This window comes from Hyla sarda, chromosome 7, assembly GCF_029499605.1.
Source record: "Hyla sarda isolate aHylSar1 chromosome 7, aHylSar1.hap1, whole genome shotgun sequence".
Lineage (NCBI taxonomy): Eukaryota > Metazoa > Chordata > Amphibia > Anura > Hylidae > Hyla > Hyla sarda.
The window spans coordinates 25,880,120-25,907,394 of NC_079195.1; the positions used below are offsets into that span (position 1 = coordinate 25,880,120).

Genomic DNA, 27,275 nt, shown 5'->3' on the forward strand with positions numbered 1-27,275 from the left:
TGTATGCCATGTGTTTTTTTTTTTTTTTTTTTGCTGTTCTGGAACCATAGGGGCTTCCTAAATGCAACATGCCCCCAAAAACCATTTCAGAAAAACGTACTCTCCAAAATCCCCTTGTCGCTGCTTCCCTTCTGAGTCCTCTAGTGCATTCGCCAAACAATTTACATAGACATATGAGGTATGTGCTTACTCGAGAGAAATTGGGCTACAAACATAAGTATACATTTTACTCCTTGTAAAAATTCAAAATTGGGTCTACAAGAACATGCGAGTGTAAAAAATGAATATTGTGAATTTTCTCCTTCACTTTGCTGCTATTCCTGTGAAACACCTAAAGGGTTAAAACACTTACTGAATGTCATTTTGAATACTTTGGGGGTGCAGTTTTTATAATGGGGTCATTTGTGGGGCATTTCTAAGATGAAGACCCTTCAAATCCACTTAAAACCTGAACTGGTCCCTGAAAAATTGTGAGTTTGGAAATTTTGTGAAAAATTGGAAAATTGCTGCTGAACTTTGAAGCCCTCTGGTGTCTTCCAAAAGTAAAAACATGTCAATTTTATGATGCAAACATAAAGTGGACATATTGTATATGTGAATAAAATTTTTTTTTTGGAATATCCATTTTCCTTACAAGCAGAGAGCTTCAAAGTTAGAAAAATGCTAAATTTTCAAATTTTTCATCAAATTTTGGCATTTTTCACCAAGAAACAATGCAAGTATCGACAACATTTTACCACTATGTTAAAGTAGAATATGTCACATAAAAAACAGTCTTGGAATCAGAATGATTAGTAAAAGCATTCCAGAGTTATTTAAAGTGACAGTGGTCAGATGTGCAAAAAATGGCCGGGTCCTAAGGTGTAAAATGGCTGGGCCCTTAAGGGGTTAAAGGGGTACTCCGGTGAAAACCTTTTTTTCTTTTAAATCAACTGGTGGCAGAAAGTTAAAAATATTTGTAAATTACTTCTATTAAAAAATCTTAATCCTTCCTGTACTTATTAGCTGCTGAATACTACAGAGGAAATTCTTTTCTTTTTGGAATGCTCTCTGTTGACATCACGACCACAGTTCTCTCTGCTGACGTTATTATAATAATAATAACACTTTATTTATTGTTGTCCTTAGTGGGATTTGAACCAAAGTCCCCAGCACTGCAAGGCAGCAGTGCTAATCACTGAGCCACCATGCTGCCCTTATCATACATCTGCTATGCATGGTTGCTAAAGTGGACAGAGATGTCAGCAGAGAGCACTGTGTTCGTGATGTCATCAGTGTTCCAAAAAGAAAGGAATTTCCTCTGTAGCATTCAGCAGCTAATAAGAACTGGAAGAATTAAGATTTTTTAATAGAAGTAATTTACAAATATGTTTAACTTTCTGCCACCAGTAGATTTAAAAGAAAAAAGGTTTTCACCGGAGTACCCCTTTAACGATAATGTACGTCCTGGTGATGTGGTACTTAACGCACCAGGACGTACATTTACGTCCTGAGCATCATGCGCGGCAGGTCCCGGCTGTGGATCGCAGCCAGGGACCCGCCGGTAATGGCGGACACCCGCGATCCCGCGGATGTCCGCCATTAACCCCTCAGATGCCGTGATCAATACAGATCATGGCATCTGCAGCATTGCGGTCACTTAACAGGATGATGGGATCGCCCGCAGCGCTGAAGCGGCGATCAGATCATCCTGCACGGCAGACAGAGGTCCCCTCACCTGCCTCCGCTGTCTTCCGGGAGTCTTCTGCTCTGATCTGCCTTCCCGCAGACCAGAGCAGAAGATGACCGATAACCCTGATCAGTGCTATGTCCTATACATAGCACTGAACAGGATTAGCAATCGAATGGTTGCTATAAATAGTCCCCTATGGGGACTATAAGAGTGTAAAAATAAAAGTAAAAAAAGTTAAAAATAAAGTTAAAAAAATGTGAAAAACCCTCTCCCCCAATAAAAACGTAAATTGTCCCATTTACCTTATTTTACCCCCAAAAAGTGTAAAAAAATGATTTAATATACATATTTGGTATCGCCGCGTGAGTAAATATCTGAACTATTAAAATAAAATGTAAATGATCCCGTACGGTGAACGGCGTGAACGTAAAAAAAAAAAGGCCAAAATAGCTGCTTTTTTTATAACATTTTATTCCAAAAAAAAATGTATAAAAAATGTAATAAAAGTTTTGTATAAGCAAATATGGTATTAATAAAAAGTACAGATCACGGCACAAAAAATTAGCCCTCATATTACTGCTTATACGGAAAAATGAAAAAGTTATAGGTCTTCAAAATAGGGGGATTTTAAACGTACTAATTTGGTTAAAAAGTTTGTGATTTTTTTTAAGCGCAACAGTAATAGATAGGTGTAAAATCAAGGGTATCATTTTAATCGTATTGACCCAGAGAATAAAAAACACATGTCATTTTTACCATAAATTGTACAGCGTGAAAACAAAACCTTCCAAAATTTGCAAAATTGCGGTTTTCTTTTTAGTTTCCCCACACAAATAGTATTTTTTTGGTTGCGCCATACACTTTATACAACGGACAACTGGTCTTGCAAAAAACAAGCCCTCATACTAGTCTGTGGATGAAAATATAAAAGAGTTATGATTTTTTGAAGGAGAGGAGGAAAAAACGAAAGCTTAAAAATAAAATTGTCTGAGTCCTTAAGGTCCAAATGGGCTGAGTCCTTAAGGGGTTAAGGGGTTAAAATCGAGCTGGTGGTTCTCCGCCAGGCGATATACCACCTGTTCCAGCCCCTGTTTCATTTAATCAGTTATGGGTCATAGATATCACTCCAAGCTGTTTCATTGGATTCTTGTGATAATTCCACAGGTGATATGACGTCGATGAACAAAGGGTCTCAGTCTTGAAAAGATCACATCAATTTTTAAAAATTTAAGATTTAGATTAGATTCCCAAGTTTAATGTCCTGGTGTTTACTTTGAACTAATACTGTATGACCACAAAACCCAAATAACAAGGAGTCACATGGTGGCACAATGACAGAGCCTAGAGGTGGCAGCAGCATGAGGAGACCATAATCTGGCAGAATTACAGTCTGGAATTGGTGTCAGCAAGAGGAGACCATATAGTGGCTGAATGACACAGCCTGGAGTTGGCAGCACCATGAGGAGATCATAGGGCTTCACAAACCCTACAATTAAAAGATGAATTTTCTAATTTAAATTGAAGATTTATTGTAGCTAGTGATACCATAAAAATGTTTTGGGTAATGTCCCAGCAGCATCAGAAAACCATATAGTGGCTGAATGGCACAGCCTGGAGTTGGTGGCAGCATGAGTAGAGCATATAGTTGCTGAATGGCACAGCCTGGAGTTGGCGGCAGCATGAGTAGAATATACAGTGGCTGAATGGCACAGCCTGAAGTTGGCAACAGATGAGGAGACCATATAGTGGATGAACGGCCCAGCCTGGAGTTGGCGGCAACATGAGTAGAACATATAGTGGCTGAATGGCACAGCCTGGAGTTGGCGGCAGATGAGGAGACCATATGTTAGCAGATTGAGACTGCCTGGAGGTCGGAGCAGCATCAGGAGTCCTGAAAGTGACCCGTTGCCGAGTGGTACGGTGTCAGGGGGGTGAAAACAGGTGGGTGAAAAAAGGTCTGATGCGGAGGAATGTTTGTAACTGGAGAGCAGCGCCTTAAATTTGTTTGGCACTATACATATTTGGGTAGTGTTGGTGTGGCACCATGGTCAATTTACTCTGATGCATCTGGCATTGGTGGGTGGAAATCCTGGCTGATCCATGCCTGATTCATCTTCACAAAGGTCAGTCTCTCAACATTTTTTGTGGACAGACAAGTTCTCCTTGGGGTGACTATGGCCCCCGCTGCACTAAACACCCGCTCTGATGGCACACTACTGGCCGGGCAGGACAGCTTTTCCAGGGCAAACTCTGATAGTTGCGGCCACAAATCAAGTTTGGCTGCCCAGAAATCCAGCGGAAGGTGTGTTGGCATGGGCATATCAAGGTATGCCACCACCTGCTGGTTCAGGTCCTGCTCCAGTTCTACCTGCTGCTGATGAGTTGCTTCACTATGCAGGTAAAGAAAGGTACTCATCAGTGACTGTAGACTCAGGCTGCTGCTGATGGAGCTGGTACTGCTGCTGCATCCTCACCCCTCCCCAGCAGCCATGGTAGTGGAAGGTGAGTGCAGGGGGCCCCCCTAGTCAGACCTGCAATAGGATGGACAATGGCGCTGATAGGCATCGGCCAATTGATTTTGTAGGATATCTCTGTATTAGGTCAGTTTGTCCTCCCTCTCAGTGGGTGTAAAAAATGCCCCCATTTTGTGGCGGTAGCAAGGGTCCAATAAAGTGGAGAGCCAGAAGTCATCCCGCTGCCGAATGGTGAGAATTTGGCGGTCACTACGCAAGCAAGTGATCATGCATCGTGCCATTTGCACCAGTGACTCGGGGGGACTTCCTGACTCCATCTCCACTGCATACTACCTCGGTGTGTCTGGGCCCTCTGTTTCGCCTTCACTATATCCCTTTAGCTCCTCTGGCTGCTCCTGCTCCTTCTATCCTGTCAGATGACTAGAAAAACTGCCCATCTTGTGAAACCTAAACTGTGCTCCATCGTGTTCCTCCCCCTCCTCCTCCAGTTTAACCCCATAGGGCTCATGTTGCTCTGAGATGTAGGCGCCACATCTCCATTGCCCTGACCAGCCATCGTTTCCAACATGTGTTGTAGTAGATGAAGCAGTAAAATGATGCCGATCATCCCTTAATCCTGGCAACTGACTAATAATGGGGCTTCCTTAACCCCTTAACGACGCAGGACGTATATTTACGTCCTGCAGCGGCTCCCGCGATATGAAGCGGGGTAACGCTGCGACCCCGCATCACATCGCGTCGTTCCCGGCTCATAAACGGCCGGGACCCACGCCTAATACCACACATCGCCGATCGCGGCAATGTGCGGTATTAACCGTTAGAAGCGGCGGTCAAAGCTGACCGCCACTTCTAAAGCGAAAGTGAAAGTATCCCGGCTAGTCAGTAGGGCTGTTCGGGACCGCCGCGATGAAATCGCGGCGTCCCGAACAGCTTGCAGGACACCGGGAGGGCCCTTACCTGCCTCCTCAGTGTCCGATCGACGAATGACTGCTCCGTGCCTGAGATCCAGGCAGGAGCAGTCAAGCACCGATAACGCTGATTACAGGCGTGTTAATACACGCCAGTGATCAGCATAGGAGATCAGTGTGTGCAGTGTTATAGGTCCCTATGGGACCTATAACACTGCAAAAAAAATGTAAAAAAAAAGTGTTAATAAAGGTCATTTAACCCCTTCCCTAATAAAAGTTTGAATCATCCCCCTTTTACCATAAAAAAAATAAAACAGTGTAAATAAAAATAAAAATAAACATATGTGGTATCGTCGCATGCGTAAATGTCTGAACTATAAAAATATATTGTTAATTAAACCGCACAGTCAATGGCGTATGCGCATAAAAATTCCAAAGTCCAAAAAAGCGTATTTTGGTCACTTTTTATACCATTAAAAAATGAATAAAAAGTGATCAAAAAGTGTGATCAAAACAAAAATCATACCGATAAAAACTTCAGATCACGGCGCAAAAACTGAGCCCTCATACTGCCCTGTACAGGGAAAAATAAAAAAGTTATAGGGGTCAGAAGAGGACATTTTTAAACGTATACATTTTCCTGTATGTAGTTAAGATTTTTTCCAGAAGTACGACAAAATCAAACCTATATAAGTAGGATATAATTTTAACTGTATGGACCTACAGAATAATGATAAGGTGTGATTTTTACAGAAATATGCACTGCGTAGAAACGGAAGCCCCCAAAATTTACAAAATGGCGTTTTTTCTTCGATTTTGTTGCACAATGATTTTTTTTTCCGTTTCCTCGTGAATTTTTGGGAAAAATTACTGATGTCACTGCAAAGTAGAATTGGTGACGCAAAAAATAAGCCATAATATGTATTTTTAGGTGGAAAATTGAAAGGGTTATAAATTTTAAAAGGTAAGAAGGAAAAAACGAAAGTGCAAAAACGGAAAAACCCTGAGTCCTTAAGGGGTTAAAGGGTCTAAACAAATGGCAGCAGTCCAAGCTCCAGGGCATCTAAAATCATGTATCCACATGTGAGAACACAGGCAAGGATAGGTAGGTGGGATGACCCTGAATCACATGCAGGATGCAGCCTATCAGCAGCCCGTCACCCCTATGATGTCATAGCCCTATATAATTGGCAGCCATATTCCGGCTAGTCACTTCATCCTTTCAGTGCAGAGAGATAAAACAGTTCTGTGTGTTACATAAACAATCTATTTCCAGCAGCATTTCCCCTCCTGTCACGTCAGTATTCTGGTGGACAGAGAGCAGTGCATTTTTCACAGAAAATAATTTTACTGCAGCCATTAACCTCCCAGTCACTTTCTACAGCAGTGTATTACAGAAAGGGGCAGAGAGCTGTTTGTTGCCTCTTACATTTGAGCAAGCTGGCTCAGCTTGAGAAACCAAAGTAGAGGATGGAGGAATAATTTTTCAGCTGTTGTTCCACAACAAATGGTCAGCTGGTTATTCTAGTCTGAAGACGGTATAATACCCAGCAGTCCATTCCTAATAGTCTTTGAGAGAGTGCAATTTTGGGTTAAGTACACAGCGACTGTGTGCTGTAGCACTGTTGTGTACTGCTGGTGTTGGGCAAAAATAAGTTTTTTAAGCATACTGTAGCGCATTTTTCTTCCCTCATAAGTGCATACCACATAAGTACATCTAAGTAGTGTACTATTTTGTACCTGTTAATCTGTCAAGGGCCATGAAACTGTAAAAGGCTAGGCAAAAGTAATCACTGGCTGGTGTTTTACACCAATACTTTTTTAAGCATACTGTAGTGCATTTTTCTGCCCTCTTTGTTCAACAACAAATGGTCTGCTAGTTATACTACTCTGTAGATGGTATAATACACACCCAGCAGTGCATTCCTCATAGACTGTTAGAGAGTGCAATTTTGGGTTTAGTACACAGAACTGTGTGCTGCAGCACTGTTGTGTACTGCTGGTGTTGTGCAAAAATATGTTTTTAGCTTACTGTAGCGCATTTTTCTGCCCTCATAAGTGCATATCACATACCTACATCTAAGCAGTGTACTATTTTGTAATTTTGTACCTGTTAATCTGTCAAGGGCCAAGATACTGTGAAAGGACAGCAAAAAGTACACACCTGCTGCTGTTCTAGAAAAAAACAGTTTTAAGGTTAGTGAAGCGTATTGTACTCCCCTCATATACACACTAAGTATGGAGTGGCAGAGGTTTGAATTCATCAGGCGCAGTCAGAGGTCGCAGCAGACTAGGGGCAAGTGGCAGCAGGAGTTGCAGCGAGAGGCCTGAGCTCCTGGTATCAGCTAGCGGTTGTGTCTCGACCAGCAACCCATCTGCCATCATTGGTTGTTTAACATGGTAATTCACTTCATCACAAGTGACATCTGATACCCCCAGTCTGATACCCCCAGGGTTCCTCAGACACAACCCTCAGTTGGCATTGCCCGGGATCAGTCCCTGTCCTTTCATTGCCTCTGTCTTATGCTGTTCCCTCTCCTACAGAAGTATCTTATGCTGTGGGTTCAGCTCCACTATTCAGTGAGGATGATCTGATAAAGGACAGTCAGCAGCTAGTGCTCAGCCAAGAAGTGGAGAAGACATCCGCCGCTTCCTCCACTAGGCGGGCAAGTTGTGATGAGGAGAGAGACGTGGGAGGTGGCGTTGCCAGTTTTCAGGGTCCTGAAGCAGATACATTTGAGGAACCTTTGGAGGATATAAGTGATGAGCAGACACTTGTTGATAATGATGAAGCCGATCACAATTGGGAGCTGGGTGCAGAAGGGGCTTCATCATTATCAGGAGAATAGGGTTGCAGGTTGCACGTGAGGCAGCAGCTGAGCCTGCATGGTGGTAGCATAGTTGGCATGGTGGCAGAAGTGGAAATTATGGAGCCAAACGTGCCCCTGGGAGATCACCTGATTCGCGGCAGCCTACCTTCTGGAGGAGGCAGCAGTGGCAGTTAATTAGTGCGGACCATTGGGGGGGAAAATCAGCTACTCAGCGGTGTGGCAGTTTTACATCGAGCATCCGGAGGAGGTTAACATAGCCACATGCAAGATGTTTCAGCAGAAGGTGAAGCGTGGTCAGGGTCCCAATGTTGACACCATGGCCCTGCATCAAGATATGCTGCACCACCATAAAGCGGCCTGGGAGAACCGTGGCTCCGATGGGGTGGTCTAGCCTGCTGCATCACCCAGTGGCCAGCCGCTCCCTCTTTCAGCCAGCCAAGGCTCCACCACCTCAGCAGAAGGGAACTGTGTGTCATACTTTCCTTCTGTCACTCCAGATGCTCCTGCTCGTCCTACTTTTTGTCAGTCATTCCACCAGCAATCCATCGGCGCAGCCATGTCCAAGAGACAACAGTATGTGCCCACTCATCCAACGGCGCATAAGCTCAATGTGCTCCTGTCCAAGTAGCTGGTGCTGCAGTCCCTCCCTTTTCAAGTGGTGGACTCTGCACCTTTCAGAGAACTCATGGCTTGTGCCGAGCCAAGGTGGAGAGTGTCAAGCCATCATTTCTTTGCGAAGAAGGCAGTACCAGCCCTGCACAATTTTGTGGCAGAGAAGGTGGGCCAGTACTTGAGCTTGTCAGTGTCGACATCTGGAGCTGTAACTATGGTCAAGGACAATACATGTCCTTTACGGCCCACTGGGTGAATATGGTTCCTGCACAGCCACAACACCAACTTGGACAGGTCACGCCGATTCCTCCTCCACGCACTCAGGCCGTTGGTCCTGTGACAGTGTGCGACTCCGCCTCCTCATCCTCCACCGTGTCCTCAGCCCCCACTGCACAGACAAGTCTCAGTGCCCCTTCAGCATACCATGTGTGTAGGGCATGGTGGTGTCACACTGTTTTTCACATGGTTTGCCTTGGCAAATGGAGTCACACAGGGGAGAAACTGCTAAAAGTCATTCATAAAGAAATCAGAGCATGGCTTACTCCACAAAAACTGGAAATGGGAACCGTTGTTACTGACAACGGGAAGAGCATCTTGTCTGCGCTGTGACAAGGAAGTCTTAGCCATGCGCACTTCATAGCAAACGTGTTCAATCTGGATGTCAAGCGGTTCCTGAAGTGTTCCCAACATTTGCCAGACATACCAACAATGGCAAGGAAACTTTGTATGCACTTCAGCCACTCGTACACCCTCTTTGAGCTGCAACGTAAGAACGGTATCCCCCAATAGTGTTGCTCGCGAATATTCGCAATTCAAATATTATTCGCGAATATCGCATATTCGCGAATTCACGAATTTCGCGAATATAGCGCTATATATTCGTAATTACGAATATTCGTTTTTTTTTTTTCTTCACAGTACACATCACAGTGATCACCCCTCTCTGCTTCCAGCTTGTGTGGTGTAAAGAAGGCTGTAATACTACTGTGTGAGACTGGCGTGCGAAAAATCGCATATGCGAAAATTAGCATATGCAAATATTTGCATATGCGAATTTTCGCGTATGCTAATTTTGTATATATGAATTTTCGCATATGTTAATTTTCGCATACGTGAATTTTCGTGTATGCGAAAATAAAACGAGGATATAACGAATATGCGAATATTCGCGAATATATGACGAATATTCGTCCATATATTCGCGAATATTCGCAAATTCGAATATGGCCTATGCCGCTCAACACTATCCCCCAACACAGTCTGATTTGAGACATTGCTAAACGTTGGAATTCCATTCTCCATATGTTGGAGGATGGAACAGAGAAAAGCCATCACTGATTTCTTGATGATCCAAGCAGATAGGGGGGACTCCCCTGTGTAACTTCAATGTCACCCAGTGGCAGCGCATACCTGACACCTGCTGTTTGCTCAGGCCCTTTGAGGAAGCCACATTATGTCGGTCGCCAGGATTACGGGATGAACAACGTCATTCCACTGCTTCATTTCCTACAACATGTGTTGGAAAAGATGGCTGGTCAGGGCAATAGAGAAATGGAGCCTACATCTCACAGCCACATGAGCCCTGTGGGGGCAGAACTGGAGGAGGAGGTGAAGGGGGCTAGGGGCACAGTGGAGCACAGTTTAGGTTTTGCGAAATGGGTGGTTTTTCTAGTCATCTGACAGGAGAGGAGGAGCAGCCAAGGGAGCTAGAGGGTTATGAGGAAGGTGAGACAGAGGACCCAGACACACCGTGGCAGTATGAAGTGGAGATGGAGGCAGGGAGTACCTCCAAGTCACTTGCCCAAATGGCACAATGCATGCTCACTTGCTTGCGTAGTGACCGCCGAATTGTCACCATTCGGCAGCGAGACGACTTCTAGCTTTCCGCTTTATTAAACCCTCGCTGCGGCCACAAAATGGGGGCCTTTTTTACACCCACTGAGAGGGAGGACAAACTGACCTACTACAGAGACATCCTATGTAGTCAGTTGGCCATCGTCCATCCTCTCGCAGGTCTGACTCGGGGGCCCTCTGCGGTCACCTTCCACTGCCATGGCTGCTGGGGAGGGGTGAGGTGGCAGGAGCAGTACCAGCTCCATCAGCAGCAGCCTGAGGTTACAGTCGCTGATGAGTACCTTTCTTCACCCGCATAGTGAAGCAACTCATCAGCAGCAGGTAGACCTGGAGCAGGACCTGAACCAGCAGGAGGTGGCATACCTTGACATGCCCATGCCAACACACCTTGAAGATCCTCAGGACTTCTGGGCAGCCAAACTTGATTTGTGGCCGCAACTAGCAGAGTTTGCCCTGGAAAAGCTGTCCTGCCCGGCCAGTATCGTGCCATCAGTGCAGGTGTTCACTGCGGTGGGGGCCATAGTCACCCAAAGGAGAACTCATTTGTCCACAAAATATGTGGAGAGACTGACCTTTGTGAAGAACAATCAGGCATGGATCAGCCAGGATTTCCACCCACTAATGCCTGATGCATCAGAGTAGATTGACCATGGTGCCACACCAACACTTCCCAAATATGTATAGTGCCAAACAGATTTAAGGCGCTGCTCCCCAGTTACAAACATTCCTCAGCATCAGACCTTTTTTCACCCACCTTTGTCACCGCAAAATGGTTTTGCCACCCACCAAACCACCATGCTGCTTCTGCCACCTCCAGGCTTTCTCATTCTTCCACCATGTGGTCTCTTCATGCTTCCGCCAACTCCAGGCTATGCCATTCAGCCACTATATAGTCTCCTCATCTGCCGCCAACTCCAGGCTGTTTCATTCAGCGACTATGTGTTCTACTCATGCTGCCGCCAACTCCAAGCTGTGCCATTCAGCCACTATATGTTCTACTCATGCTGCCGCCAACTCCAGGCTGTGCTATGCTGCTGAGCATGGGACATTACCTAAAAAAAATTTGGGTAGCAGTAGCTACTATAAATCTTCATTTAAAATGTTAAAATTCATCTTTTTATCTTAGGGATTGTGAAACCCCAGTGTTTCCTCATGCTGCCGTCAACGCCAGGCTGTGTCATTCAGCCACTATCTGGTCTCCTCATGCTACCGCCAATTCCAGGCTCTATCATTCTGCCAGATCATGGTCTCCTCATGCTTCTGTTACCTCTAGGCTCTGTCAATGTACCGCCATGTGACTCCTTGTTAGTTTGGGTTTTGTGGTCATACAGTATTAGTTCAAAGTAAACACTGGGACATTAAACTTGGGAACCTAGTATAAATCTTAAACTTAAATCCCAAGATAAATCTGAAATTTAAAAAAAAAAAGACTGAGGCCCTATGGCCGTCACTGTCATTTTACCTGTGGAATTATCACAAGAATCCAATGAAACAGCTTGAAACAATAACAATGAACCATAACTGATTAAATGAAACATTCGCACTTTCACAGTCAGGGGGGTGCTGAGAGGTAGGGGCTGAAACAGGTTGTATCTTGCCTGGCAGAGGACTGCCAGCTTGATTTTAAGATATAAGTATGAGCTTTTTGCACTGCAGTAACTTCTAGCTTTATGGTCCACTTAGGACCAACTTGGACAGAAGCTGAATGTGCTCCTGTCCAAGTTGCTGGTACTGATGTCCCTCCCTTTTCATGTGGACACTGAGAGTATGGGGGTGTGCTGAGAGGCAAGGGCTGGGACAGGACGTATCGCGCCATGCTCACCAGAATTGGTAATGAAAAAAATTAAATAAATTCAAATTAAAATAAATAAAATTACATAAAAAATCTGCCACATCCAGACGCTCTGCGGAAGTGATTCTAATAGTGATGCCTGTAATCTGCATGTCATACTAAATAACAGTATTATTTCACTAACACAGTACACTCCCAATGCATGTTAGGACAAGGCAAAGTGTTCTACACCTCTACTGAGCCTCTCTGTAGGCCAGAAATAGCTGTTTTTAACCTCTTAAGGACCCAGCCATTTTACACCTTAGGACCCGGCCATTTTTTGAACATCTGACCACTGTCACTTTAAACATTAATAACTCTGGAATGCTTTTAGTTCTCAATCTGATTACGAGATTGTTTTTTCGTGACATATTCTACTTTAACATAGTGGTAAAAAAAATTTGTAACTTGCATCCTTTCTTGGTGAAAAATTTGAAAATTTTATGAAAAATTTGAAAATTTTGCATTTTTCTAACTTTGAAGCTCTCTGTTTGTAAGGAAAATGGATATTCAAAATATTTAATTTTTTTTCACATATACAATATGTCTACTTTATGTTTGCATCATAAAATTGATGAGTTTTGACTTTTGGAAGACACCAGAGGGCTTCAAAGTTCAGCAGCAATTTTCCAATTTTTCACAAAATTTCCAAACTCACAATTTTTCAGGGACCAGTTCAGGTTTGAAATGGATTTGAAGGGTCTTCATCTTAGAAATACCCCAAAAATGACCCCATTATAAAAACTGCACCCCCCAAAGAATACAAAATGATATTCTGTCAGCCTTTTAACCCTTTAGGTGTTTCACAGGAATAGCAGGAAAGTGAAGGAGAAAATTCACAATCTTCATTTTTTACACTCGCATGTTCTTGTAGACCCAATTTTTGAATTTTTACGAGGGGTAAAAGGAGAAATGTATACTTATATTTGTAGCCCAATTTCTCTCGAGTAAGCACATACCTCATATGTCTATGTAAAGTGTTCGGCAGGCGCAGTAGAGGGCTCAGAACCGAAGGAGTGACAAGGGGATTTTGGAGAGTACGTTTTTCTGAAATGGTTTTTGGGGGGCAAGTTGCATTTAGGAAGCCCCTATGGTGCCAGAACAGCAAAAAAAAACACATGCCATACCATTTTGGAAACAAGACCCCTTGAGGAACGTAACAAGGAATAAAGTGAGCCTTAATACCCCACATATGTTTCACGACTTTTGCATTTGTAAAAAAAAAAAAAAAAAATTTCACTAAAATGTGTGATTCCCCCCAAATTTCACATTTTTGCAAGGGTTAATAGCAGAAAATACCCCCCAAAATTTGTAACCCCATCTCTTCTGAGTATGGAGGTACCCCATAAGTTGCCCTAAAGTGCACTACGAGCGAACTACAATGCTCAGAAGAGAAGGAGTCATATTTGGCTTTTTGAGAGCAAATTTTGCTCGGGGGCATGTCCCATATAGGAAGCCCCTATGGTGCCAGGACAGCAAAAAATACCCATATGGCATATCATTTTGGAAACTAGACCCCTTGAGGAACGTAACAAGAAATAAAGTGAGCCTTAATACCCCACACAGGTTTCACGACTTTTGCATACGTAAAAAAAAAAAAAATTCATTAAAATGGGTGTTTCCCCCCAAATTTCACATTTTTGCAAGGGTTAATAGCAAAAAATACCCCCCAAAATTTGAAACCCCATCTCTTCTGAGTATGGAGTACCCCATAAGTTGACCTGAAGTGCACTACGAGCGAACTACAATGCTCAGAAGAGAAGGAGTCATATTTGGCTTTTTGAGAGCAAATTTTGCTCGGGGGGCACTTCGCATTTAGGAAGCCCCTATGGTGCCAGGACAGCAAAATAACCCCCACATGGCATACCATTTTGGAAACTAGACCCCTTGAGGACCGTAACAAGGGGTACAGTGAGCATTTACCCCCACTGGTGTCTGTCAGATCTTTGGAACAGTGGTCTGTACAACATTTTTAATTTGCACAGCCCACTGTTCCAAAGATCTGTCAGACACCAGTGGGGGGTAAATTCTCACTGCACCCCTCATTACATTCCGTGAGGGGTGTAGTTTCCGAAATGGGGTCACATGTGGGGTTTAGTTTTTTTTGCGTTTGTCAAAACCGCTGTAACAATCAGCCACCCCTGTACAAATCACCTAAAATGTACATGCCGCACTCTCCCTTCTGGGCCTTGTTGTGCGCCCCCAGAGCACTTTGCGCCCACATATGGGGTATCTCCGTAGTCGGGAGAAATTGCATTACAAATTTTGGGGGCTTTTTTCCCTTTTACCTCTTGTCAAAATGAAAAGTATAGGGCAACACCAGCATGTTAGTGTAAAAAATTGATTTTTTTACACTAACATGCTGGTGTAGACCCCAACTTTATATTTTCATAAGGGGTGAAAGGAGAAAAAGCCCCCCAAAATTTGTTAGGCAATTTCTCCCGAGTACGGCGATACCCCATATGTGGCCCTAAACTGTTGCCTTGAAATACGACAGGGCTCCAAAGTGAGAGCACCATGCGCATTTGAGGCCTAAATTAGGGATTTGCATAGGGGTAGACATAGGGGTATTCTACGCCAGTGATTCCCAAACAGGGTGCCTCCAGCTGTTGCAAAACTCCCAGCATGCTTGGACAGTCAACGGCTGTCCAGCAATACTGGGAGTTGTTGTTTTGCAACAGCTGGAGGCTCCATTTTGGAAACAGTGGCGTACCAGATGTTTTTCATTTTTATTGGGGAGGGGGGCTGTGTAGGGGTATGTTTATATGTAAAGTTTTTTACTTTTTATTTTATTTTGTGGTTGTGTAGTGTAGTGTTTTTAGGGTACAGTCACATGGGCGGGGGGTTACAGCGAGTTTGAGCTGCCGCGCAAAATTTGCTGCATCGCAAACTTGCAGCCTGATACTCACTGTAAGCCCCCTGCCCATGTGAATGTATCCTGTACATTCACAGGGGGGGACCTCCAGCTGTTGCAAAACTACAACTCCCAGCATGCACAGTCTATCAGTGCCTGCTGGTAGTTATAGTTTTGCAACAGCTGGAGGCACACGGGTTGGGAAACACTGAGTTAGGAAACAGACAATGTTTCCCAACCAGTATGCCTCCAGTTGTTGCAAAACCACAACTCTCAGCATTCTCAAACATGCTGGGAGTAGTAGTGCGGCAACATCTTTAGAGCCAGATGTTGCCGAACTACAACTCCCAGCATGCTTGGAGTTGTAGTTTTGCAACATCTGGAGGACTACAGTTTGCAGACCACTAATACAGTGGTTCTCAATCTGTGCCCTTCCAGATGTTGCAAAACTACAGCTCCCAGTATGCCAAAACTGTCCAGGCATGCTGGGAGTTGTAGTTCTGCAACATCTGAAGGGCCAGATGTTACAGAACTACAACTCCCAGCATGCCTGGACAGTAAGGGCATGCTGAGGATGTGTAGTTTTGCAACATCTGGAAGGGCACAGTGGTCTCCAAACTGTGGACCTCCAGATGTTGCAAAACTGCAACTTCCAGCATGCCCAGACGCCAAGGGCTGTCTGGGCATGCTGAGAGTTGTAGTTTACAGGGTCCCAATACAGCAATGCATGTCGCTTTACGGCGACGTGCATTGCTGTAAAGGGCCCGACCGCGGTTGAAGATCAACTCACCTGTCGATGCCGCCGCCGTCTTCATCGCAGGGATCCGGGTCTTCAGGGACGAGGTAAGTACCGGGGCCGGTCCCCAGCACTCCCCCATCCCCCGCCGCGTCCTTCGGTCTTCCTCCTGTCCTCTCCAGACTTTCAGGGGCCAGGCAGGACGGGAGGAAGTAACCGCCCCCCCCCCCCCTGCGATTGGTCGGTTAACTAACCGACAGATCGCAGGGGGATCGGAGGAGGTGGCAGGCTTGCCACCTCACTCCTATACTTCAGCATGGTCCTGGCTGTCTGTGACAGCCGGGATCATGCGAAATTACCGGGCGGTCGGGTCCCAGAGACCCGATCAGCCCGGTATCGCCGCAAATCGCAAGGGCCTACATGGCCCCCCTCGGCGTTTGCCCTGGATGCCTGCTGAAGCATTTCAGCAGGCATCCGCTTCCGATCTCTGCCCGGCGCGGGGCAGAGACCGGAAAACGCCAGGGCGTACTAGTACGCCTTGGGTCCTTAAGGCCCAGGGTGTGAGGGCGTATCCATAGCCCTGGGTCCTTAAGAGGTTAATAGCTTTTCACCGCAAATACATTTTTCTAAAATTCGCTCATCTCTAGAGAAGTTGGATGGACTTACATTTGCCATAGTGTTAGAATCCATAGTTGCAGATTTAAAGTGGGTGCAGGCTCCAAAAAGACCAATACAGATAAACAACAAACATAGGGCAGCATTCCCAGTCGTATAATGGATGGGTGCAGCCGGGTCACAGGCACTGAAGAACTAGATAGAAGGCAAAACTGCAGCACTCCAGAGTAATGGTGCAAATTAATGTGAATTTATTCCATCCAAGCAAATACAATGTTTTGGTCGCCCAGTGCGGCCATGTTCAAGCATACAAACATGGTCCTTTATTTTCTTTTTGATCATGTGCCTATCATTGAAAAGCATATTTTAATTGTGTTTTTATCTCTTTTCCCAGATTGGATCGCAGATTTTCGAGTCATCGTCACCAATGCCCAACTATCTCTATATTTTCTTTGCAGGAGATTTATGATGTCGGACCACTTATTTGCTTATTTATTTTACTTTACCGTATATACTCGAGTATAAGCCGACCCGAGTATAAGCCGAGACCCCTAATTTCAACCCAAAATCCCAGGAAAAGTTATTGACTCGAGTATAAGCCTAGGGTGGGAAATACCTCATCCCCCCCTGTCATCATCCAGACCCCGTCATTAACATCCTCATCATCATCCCCTTGTCATCATCCCACACATCCCCCCTTCATCATCCCCTTATCATCCCACACATCCCCCCTTCATCATCCCCTTATCATCCCACACATCCCCCCTTCATCATCCCCTTGTCATCATCCCACACATCCCCCCTTCATCATCCCCTTATCATCCCGCACATCCCCCCTTCATCATCCCCTTATCATCCCACACATCCCCCCTTCATCATCCCCTTATCATCCCACACATCCCCCCTTCATCATCCCCTTGTCATCATCCCACACCCCCCCCTTCATCATCCCCACCCCCCTTCATCATCCCCACACCCCCCTTTCATCATCCTCTTCTCATCATTCGCCCTCAGTGGTCTTCAACCTGCGGACCTCCAGAGGTTTCAAAACTACAACTCCCAGCAAGCCCGGGCAGCCATCGGCTGTCCGGGCTTGCTGGGAGTTGTAGTTTTGAAACCTCCGGAGGTCCGCAGGTTGAAGACCACTGCGGCCTTCAACATCATCCAGCCCCCTCTCACCCCCCTTTAGTTCTGAGTACTCACCTCCGCTCGGCGCTGGTCCGGTCCTGCAGGGCTGTCCGGTGAGTAGGGGGTCCGGTGGGATAGTGGTTCCGGGCTGCTATCTTCACCGGGGGCGCCTCTTCTCCGCGCTTCCGGCCCGGAATAGAGGCGTTGCCTTGACAATGACGCAGAAGTACGTTGGCAATGAACGCACCTCTGCGTCGTTGTCACGGCAACGTGACTATTCTGAGGCCGGGCCCGAAGCGCTTAGAAGAGGCCTCCCCGGTGAAGATAGCAGCCCGGAACCACTATCCCACCGGACCACCTCCTCTCCGGACAGCCCTGCAGAACCGGACCAGCGCCGAGCGGAGGTGAGTACTCAGAACTAAAGGGGGTGAGAGGGGGCTGGATGATGTTGAAGGCCGCAGTGGTCTTCAACCTGCGGACCTCCGGAGGTTTCAAAACTACAACTCCCAGCAAGCCCGGACAGCCGATGGCTGCCCGGGCTTGCTGGGAGATGTAGTTTTGAAACCTCTGGAGGTCCGCAGGTTGAAGACCACTGCGGGTGGGGGAGTTCACTCGAGTATAAGCCGAGGGGGGTGTTTTCAGCACGAAAAATCGTGCTGAAAAACTCGGCTTATACTCGAGTATATACGGTACTTTTTATTTTTTATTTTTCCTTTTGTTTGCGTTTACCTTTATTCACACTTGATGCAATTTTGCAGTGGTTTCTCTGCGTCTCTAGCTGAAGGGTGATCTCCATTCCGCAAACTGTGCAACAGTGAAGCTCTGCCCTCCTGATCCATGATGTGAGGATGCCGACCGCAACCCCAATCTGGTGTTGGATGAGAAGTTCCTGGCATGATCTTATTCCCGAGGATATGATGACAGACACTGATGACAGCAGAATCGTTGTTAGACAATGGGTATGAGATACGCTTGTCGTGATGAATCCTGCTTGTACATTACTGTTACGCCGAGCGCTCCGGGTCCCCGCTCCTCCCCGGAGCGCTCGCAGCGTTCTCTCATTCGCAGCGCCCCGGTCAGACCTGCTGACCGGGTGCGCTGCGATATTACTCCCAGCCGGGATGCGATTCGCGATGCGGGACGCGCCCGCTCGCGATGCGCATCTCGGCTCCCGTACCTGACCCGTTCCCTGTCTGTGTTGTCCCGGCGCGCGCGGCCCCGCTCCTTAGGGCGCGCGCGCGCCGGGTCTCTGCCATTTAAAGGCCCGCTGCGCCACTGATTGGCGCAGCAGGCCTAATCAGTATTCTCACCTGTGCACTCCCTACTTATACCTCACTTCCCCTGCACTCCCTCGCCGGATCTTGTTGCCATTGTGCCAGTGAAAGCGTTTCCTTGTGTGTTCCTAGCCTGTGTTCCAGACCTCCTGCCGTTGCCCCTGACTACGATCCTTGCTGCCTGCCCTGACCTTCTGCTACGTCCGACCTTGCTCTTGTCTACTCCCTTGTACCGCGCCTATCTTCAGCAGTCAGAGAGGTTGAGCCGTTGCTGGTGGATACGACCTGGTTGCTACCGCCGCTGCAAGACCATCCCGCTTTGCGGTGGGCTCTGGTGAATACCAGTAGCAACTTAGAACCGGTCCACCAACACGGTCCACGCCAATCCCTCTCTGGCACAGAGGATCCACCTCCAGCCAGCCGAATCGTGACAGTAGATCCGGCCATGGATCCCGCTGAAGTCCCACTGCCAGTTGTCGCCGACCTCACCACGGTGGTCGCCCAGCAGTCGCAACAGATAGCGCAACAAGGTCACCAGCTGTCTCAACTGACCGTGATGCTACAGCAGCTATTACCACAGCTCCAGCAACAATCTCCTCCGCCAGCTCCTGCACCTCCTCCGCAGCGAGTGGCCGCTTCCGGCTTACGATTATCCTTGCCGGATAAATTTGATGGGGACTTTAAGTTTTGCCGTGGCTTTCTTTCGCAATGTTCCCTGCACTTGGAGATGATGTCGGACCAGTTTCCAACTGAAAGGTCTAAGGTGGCTTTCGTAGTCAGCCTTCTGTCTGGGAAAGCTCTGTCATGGGCCACACCGCTCTGGGACCGCAATGACCCTGTCACTGCCTCTGTACACTCCTTCTTCACGGAGATCCGAAGTGTCTTTGAGGAACCTGCCCGAGCCTCTTCTGCTGAGACTGCCTTGCTGAACCTGGTCCAGGGTAATTCTTCTGTTGGCGAGTACGCCATCCAATTCCGTACTCTTGCCTCCGAATTATCCTGGAATAATGAGGCCATCTGCACGACCTTTAAAAAAGGCCTATCCAGCAACATTAAAGATGTGCTGGCCGCACGAGAAATTCCTGCTAACCTGCATGAAATTATTCATCTTGCCACCCGCATTGACATGCGTTTTTCCGAAAGGCGTCAGGAGCTCCGCCAGGATATGGACTTTGTTCGCACGAGGCGGTTTCTCTCCCCGACTCCTCTCTCCTCTGGTCCTCTGCAATCTGTGCCTCCCGCCGTGGAGGCTATGCAAGTTGACCGGTCTCGCTTGACACCTCAAGAGAGGACACGACGCCGCATGGAGAACCTATGCCTGTACTGTGCCGGTACCGAACACTTCTTGAAAGATTGTCCTATCCGTCCTCCCCGCCTGGAAAGACGTATGCTGACTCCGCACAAAGATGAGACAGTTCTTGATGTCTACTCTGCTTCTCCACGCCTTACTGTGCCTGTGCGGATATCTTCCTCTACCTTCTCCTTCTCTGCTACGGCCTTCTTGGATTCCGGATCTGCAGGAAATGTTATTTTGGCCTCTCTCATCAACAGGTTCAACATCCCGGTGACCAGTCTCGCCAGACCCCTCTACATCAATTCTGTTAACAATGAAAGATTGGACTGTACTGTGCGTTACCGCACGGAACCTCTCCTAATGTGCATCGGACCTCATCACGAAAAAATTGAATTTTTGGTCCTCTCCAACTGCACTTCTGAAATTCTTCTTGGATTACCATGGCTTCAACGCCATTCCCCAACCCTTGATTGGTCCACAGGAGAAATCAAGAACTGGGGTACTTCTTGTCACAAGGACTGTCTAAAATCGGTTCCCAGTACTCCTTGCCGTGACCCTGTGGTTCCTCCTGTATCCGGTCTTCCTAAGGCTTATATGGACTATTCTGACGTTTTTTGCAAAAAGCAAGCTGAGACTTTGCCTCCTCACAGGCCTTATGACTGTCCTATTGACCTCCTCCCGGGTACTACCCCACCCCGGGGCAGAATCTATCCTCTGTCTGCTCCAGAGACTCTTGCCATGTCGGAGTACATCCAGGAGAATTTAAAAAAAGGGTTTATCCGCAAGTCCTCCTCTCCTGCCGGAGCTGGATTTTTTTTTGTGTCCAAAAAAGATGGCTCCCTACGTCCTTGTATTGATTACCGCGGACTTAATAAAATCACGGTAAAAAAACGCTACCCCTTACCTCTTATCTCGGAACTCTTTTGATCGCTTACAAGGTGCCCACATCTTTACCAAACTGGACTTAAGAGGTGCTTATAATCTCATCCGCATCAGGGAGGGGGATGAATGGAAGACCGCATTTAACACCAGAGATGGACACTTTGAGTATCTGGTCATGCCCTTTGGCCTATGCAACGCCCCTGCCGTCTTCCAAGACTTTGTTAATGAAATTTTTTGTGATCTCCTATATTCCTGTGTTGTGGTTTATCTGGACGATATTCTGATTTTTTCTGCCAACTTAGAAGAACACCGCCAGCATGTCCGCATGGTTCTTCAGAGACTTCGTGACAATCAACTTTATGCCAAAATGGAGAAATGTCTCTTTGAATGTCAATCTCTTCCTTTCCTAGGATACTTGGTCTCTGGCCAGGGACTACAAATGGACCCAGATAAACTCTCTGCCGTCTTAGATTGGCCACGCCCCTCCGGACTCCGTGCTATCCAACGTTTTTTGGGGTTCGCCAATTATTACAGACAGTTTATTCCACACTTTTCCACTATTGTGGCTCCTATCGTGGCTTTAACCAAGAAAAATGCCAATCCCAAGTCCTGGTCCCCCCAAGCGGAAGACGCATTTAAACATCTCAAGTCTGCCTTTTCTTCCGCTCCCGTGCTCTCCAGACCTGACCCATCTAAACCCTTCCTATTGGAGGTAGATGCCTCCTCAGTGGGAGCTGGAGCTGTCCTTCCACAAAAAAATTCTTCCGGGCATGCTGTGACTTGTGGTTTTTTTTTCTAGGACCTTCTCCCCGGCGGAGAGAAACTATTCCATCGGGGATCGAGAACTACTGGCCATTAAATTGGCGCTTGAGGAATGGAGGCACCTGCTGGAGGGATCAAAATTTCCAGTTATCATATACACTGATCACAAGAATCTCTCCTATCTCCAGTCTGCCCAACGACTGAACCCTCGCCAGGCTAGGTGGTCGTTGTTCTTTGCCCGTTTTAACTTTGAAATCCATTTTCGCCCTGCTGACAAGAACATTAGGGCCGATGCCCTCTCTCGTTCTTCTGATGCCTCTGAAGTAGAGGTCTCTCCGCAACACATCATTCCTCCGGACTGTCTGATCTCCACTTCTCCAGCTTCCATCAGGCAAACTCCTCCAGGGAAGACCTTCGTATCTCCACGCCAGCGTCTCGGGATTCTCAAATGGGGACACTCCTCCCACCTCGCAGGCCATGTGGGCATCAAAAAATCCTTGCAACTCATCTCTCGATTTTATTGGTGGCCGACTCTGGAGACTGATGTTATTGATTTCGTGCGGGCCTGTACTGTCTGTGCCCGGGATAAGACTCCTCGCCAGAAGCCTGCTGGTCTCCTTCATCCTCTGCCTGTTCCTGAACAGCCTTGGTCACAGATTGGTATGGACTTTATTACGGACTTGCCCTCATCCCGTGGCAACACAGTTGTTTGGGTGGTCGTTGATCGATTTTCCAAGATGGCACATTTTATTCCTCTTCCTGGGCTTCCTTCAGCGCCTCAGTTGGCAAAGCTATTTTTTGTACACATTTTTCGCCTTCACGGTTTGCCCACGCATATCGTCTCAGATAGAGGCGTCCAATTCGTGTCTAAATTCTGGAGGGCCCTCTGTAAACAGCTCAAGATCAAATTAAACTTCTCTTCTTCTTATCATCCCCAATCCAATGGGCAAGTAGAAAGAGTTAATCAGGTCCTGGGTGACTATTTACGGCATTTTGTTTCCTCCCGCCAGGATGACTGGGCAGATCTTCTACCATGGGCCGAATTCTCATACAACTTCAGAGTCTCCGAATCTTCTGCTAAATCCCCATTTTTCGTGGTGTACGGCCGTCACCCTCTTCCTCCCCTCCCTACTCCCTTGCCCTCTGGTTTGCCCGCTGTGGATGAAGTGACTCGTGATCTTTCCACCATTTGGAAAGAGACCCAAAATTCTCTTTTACAGGCTTCATCCCGGATGAAAAGATTTGCTGATAAAAAAAGAAGAACTCCCCCCATTTTTGCTCCCGGAGACAAGGTATGGCTCTCCGCTAAATATGTCCGCTTTCGTGTCCCCAGTTATAAACTGGGACCACGCTATCTTGGTCCTTTCAAAATCAAGTGCCAGATCAACCCTGTCTCTTACAAACTCCTTCTTCCTCCTCTCCGTATTCCCAATGCCTTCCATGTCTCTCTCCTTAAACCACTCATCCTTAAACGCTTCTCTCCCAAAGTTGTTTCTCCCACTCCAGTTTCCGGATCTTCTGACGTCTTTTCTGTGAAGGAGATTCTAGCATCCAAGACGGTCAGAGGTAAAAGATTCTTCTTGGTCGACTGGGAGAATTGCGGCCCTGAGGAGAGATCCTGGGAACCTGAGGACAACATCCTGGACAAAAGTCTTATCCTCAGGTTCTCAGGCTCCAAAAAGAGGGGGAGACCCAAGGGGGGGGTACTGTTACGCCGAGCGCTCCGGGTCCCCGCTCCTCCCCGGAGCGCTCGCAGCGTTCTCTCATTCGCAGCGCCCCGGTCAGACCTGCTGACCGGGTGCGCTGCGATATTACTCCCAGCCGGGATGCGATTCGCGATGCGGGACGCGCCCGCTAGCGATGCGCATCTCGGCTCCCGTACCTGACCCGTTCCCCGTCTGTGTTATCCCGGCGCGCGCGGCCCCGCTCCTTAGGGCGCGCGCGCCGGGTCTCTGCCATTTAAAGGCCCGCTGCGCCACTGATTGGCGCAGCAGGCCTAATCAGTATTCTCACCTGTGCACTCCCTACTTATACCTCACTTCCCCTGCACTCCCTCGCCGGATCTTGTTGCCATTGTGCCAGTGAAAGCGTTTCCTTGTGTGTTCCTAGCCTGTGTTCCAGACCTCCTGCCGTTGCCCCTGACTACGATCCTTGCTGCCTGCCCTGACCTTCTGCTACGTCCGACCTTGCTCTTGTCTACTCCCTTGTACCGCGCCTATCTTCAGCAGTCAGAGAGGTTGAGCCGTTGCTGGTGGATACGACCTGGTTGCTACCGCCGCTGCAAGACCATCCCGCTTTGCGGCGGGCTCTGGTGAATACCAGTAGCAACTTAGAACCAGTCCACCAACACGGTCCACGCCAATCCCTCTCTGGCACAGAGGATCCACCTCCAGCCAGCCGAATCGTGACAATTACTACTTACCAGACTGCCCTTCTCTCTCTCTCTCTCTCTCTCTCTCTCTCTCTCTCTCTTTCTCTTTCTCTTTCTTCCAGAAGAACTGGAGTATTTTTCCCACAACGACCAATCACAGCCCCAATTTCACTTTATCGGAGCTCGTTAGCTGAGCTGTAATTGGTTGCTATGGGAACATCACTCCAGTTTTTCCTCTCTCAAAATTTTATAAATGAGTTCTAATGGAGATGAACGACTCTCCCAGGATTTGTTTTGGGTCTAATCTGACAGATTTGTATAAGTTTTGGATTTATAAGAGCATCTATCGCCCTGTGATTGCACACGCACAATGGCTCTGAATTACTATTACAAACCCGACATGTTTTGTCGGGTTGTGCGCCAGATTCTGGCACATTGTGCCAGAAATTCTGTCTGCGCCACAGTGTGCGCCAGAATTTGTGCCAGAATTTGTGCCAGAATTTAAAGAAGCCTGACTAACTCTCCATTTTACTGAGAAAACCCTGTCATGGGCAGGAGTCCCTGTTACTGTCCAGTACACTGAGCAGCTGGGCTGACTGCAGAACATCCAGCCCAGCAAATGTAGCAAGTGGAAGCTATGATGCACCGCTGCTTACCTCAGTGTACCAGAGCAGGGACAAAATAAATCCAAAATGAATCTCAAAAAGTTTGGATACAAGTTATTTATTAATAATATTTGTGTGTGACATTTGGATCGAATGCGATTCTGCACCAAATAGATCTGCTCCTCTAATTTTATGTTCCCAAAAAATTGTGGCTACATGATGGTTAATAATAATAATAATAATATATATATATATATATATATATATATATATATGTGTGTGTGTGTGTGTGTGTGTGTGTGTATATTATATATATATATATATATATATATATATATATATATATATATATATATTTTAACACCTGTGGATAATAGGCTTTCTCCAATGGCACATTTTATTTTTAAAGAAAATAACACTGTATAGATACAACAGGGGGAATAGATCAAACATTTCCCGGTAGTATTTGCTGGGTTTTGTGCATGTGTATATATATATATATATATATATATATATATATATACATATATATATATATATATATATATATATATATGTATATATAAAATGTTGCAGTATCTTGTAATACCTCTTTTATTGGGCTAACAGCATCACTGGACTAATACGGCTACTCAAATTTACTGCATCACTGGACTAATACGGTTACTCAAATTTACTGCATCACTGGACTAATATGGTTACTCAAATTTACTGTATATATATATATATATATATATATATATATAGGTCCTCCTATCTGGACCTCCTATCTCAACCTCCTATCTGGACCTCCTATCCTGTCCTCCTATCATGACCTCCTATCCTGACCTCCTATCCCAACCTCCTATCCCGACCTCATATCCCGACCTCCTATCCAGTCCATCTATCTCAACCTCCTGTCCCGACCTCCTATTCCGTCCTCCTATTCCGACCTCCTATTCCGACCTCCTATCCCGTCCTCCTATCCCGTCCTCCTTTCTCGACCTCCTATCCCGACCTCCTATCCCGGCCCTCCTACCCCGGCCCTCCTATCCCAACCTCTTATCCTGTCCTCCTTTCCAGTCCATCTATCTCAACCTCCTGTCCCGACCTCCTATTCCGACCTCCTATCCCGTCCTCCTATTCCGACCTCCTATCCCGTCCTCCTATCCCGTCCTCCTTTCTCGACCACCTATCCCGACCCCCTTATGCCGGCCCTCCTACCCCGAGCCTCCTATCCAGACCTCCTATCCCGTCCTCCAATCCAGTCCATCTATCTCAACCTCCTGTCCCGACCTCCTATTCCGTCCTACTATTCTGACCTCCTATCCCATCCTCCTATTCTGACCTCCTATCCCGTCCTCCTATCCCGTCCTCCTATACCAACCTCCTATCCCGACCTCCCATCCCGACCTCCTATCCCGACCTGTAATATGTGTACCAGGTATTGAAATATGTCCCGCCGTACGGAAGTTATGTGGGAACATACATTTTCCATTGATTTGCATGGGACTTTAAACAAAAACCCCAACACTCACAAATGGGGGTAGTTAAGGGTTAAATTAACTATCCTATATTTTATGTGGACATATAAGTAACATGTGACCGAGTATTATCGAAATATCTCCAGCCGTTTGGAAGTTATGCAGTAACATATATTTCCCATTAACTTGTATTGGACTTTAAACATAAACCCTGCCCCTGGCAAATGGGGGTGAGTAAAGGTTAAATCACCTATCCTATGTTTGTTGTTTACATATAAGTAACATGTGTGCCGAGTTTCATGTTAATATCTTCAGTGGTTTGGACGTGATGCTGGAACATACATACACACATACACACACGTTGAGTTTTATATATATATATATATATATATATATATATATATATATATTTCCCCATAAACCCGACTTTTCCCCAGGAAAACCTGAATGCCTGACAAAATTTGAAATGAATGGGGATCTTTAAATGGGCACTGTCACCAACTTTATTTTTTGATATGTTGTAGTACTTATGTACTACAACATATCTCTAATATACTTTATTTATTTTTTATTAAAACGCTTTAATTTACATTTGAAAAACGGCCACTAGGGGTCTCCCTCCTAGTGGCCGGCTGCAGCCTGGTGTGACGTCACGCCTGAAAAAGGATTGATGAGGCCGGGCATCGGTCCTTTTTCATTCAGCGTACGCTCGCTCCCTGCCTGTCAATCAGACAGGCAGGGAGCGAGCGCATTGGTTCCTCGGCCACTGGCTGGGAGGCCACTCCTCCCGCACGTCGCCGCTGCTGCCTCGTCGCCGCCGCCGCTGTCCCTGCACGCCCGCTCCCGGACTCTGCAGTAAGTGTAATGAGGGAACGGGGTATGCGGGAGGGGGGTTTGTGATGGAGGGAACAGGGTATGCGGGGGGGGGGGGGGTTGTGATGGTGGGAATGGGGTATGGCGCGGGGGGAGGGAGACGGACTGGACGGGCTAGCGCCGCATGTAACTAACTAATAGTTTATCTACACAGGGTGCCAATCCCGAATCCCCCCCCCCCCCCGTCCCCTCCCATGGGGTCAACAGCAGAAATGAGACGCCTTTTGAACTTTACA

The 27,275-nt window shown here is 46.8% G+C and overlaps 1 long non-coding RNA gene across 1 annotated transcript in view; it reads right to left on the reverse strand.

Moving 5' to 3' along the window:
* Nucleotides 1-27,275, reverse strand: part of LOC130282027 (uncharacterized) — a 168,691-nt gene that overhangs the window by 141,218 nt on the left and 198 nt on the right. The gene's annotated exons all lie outside the window — the stretch shown is intronic.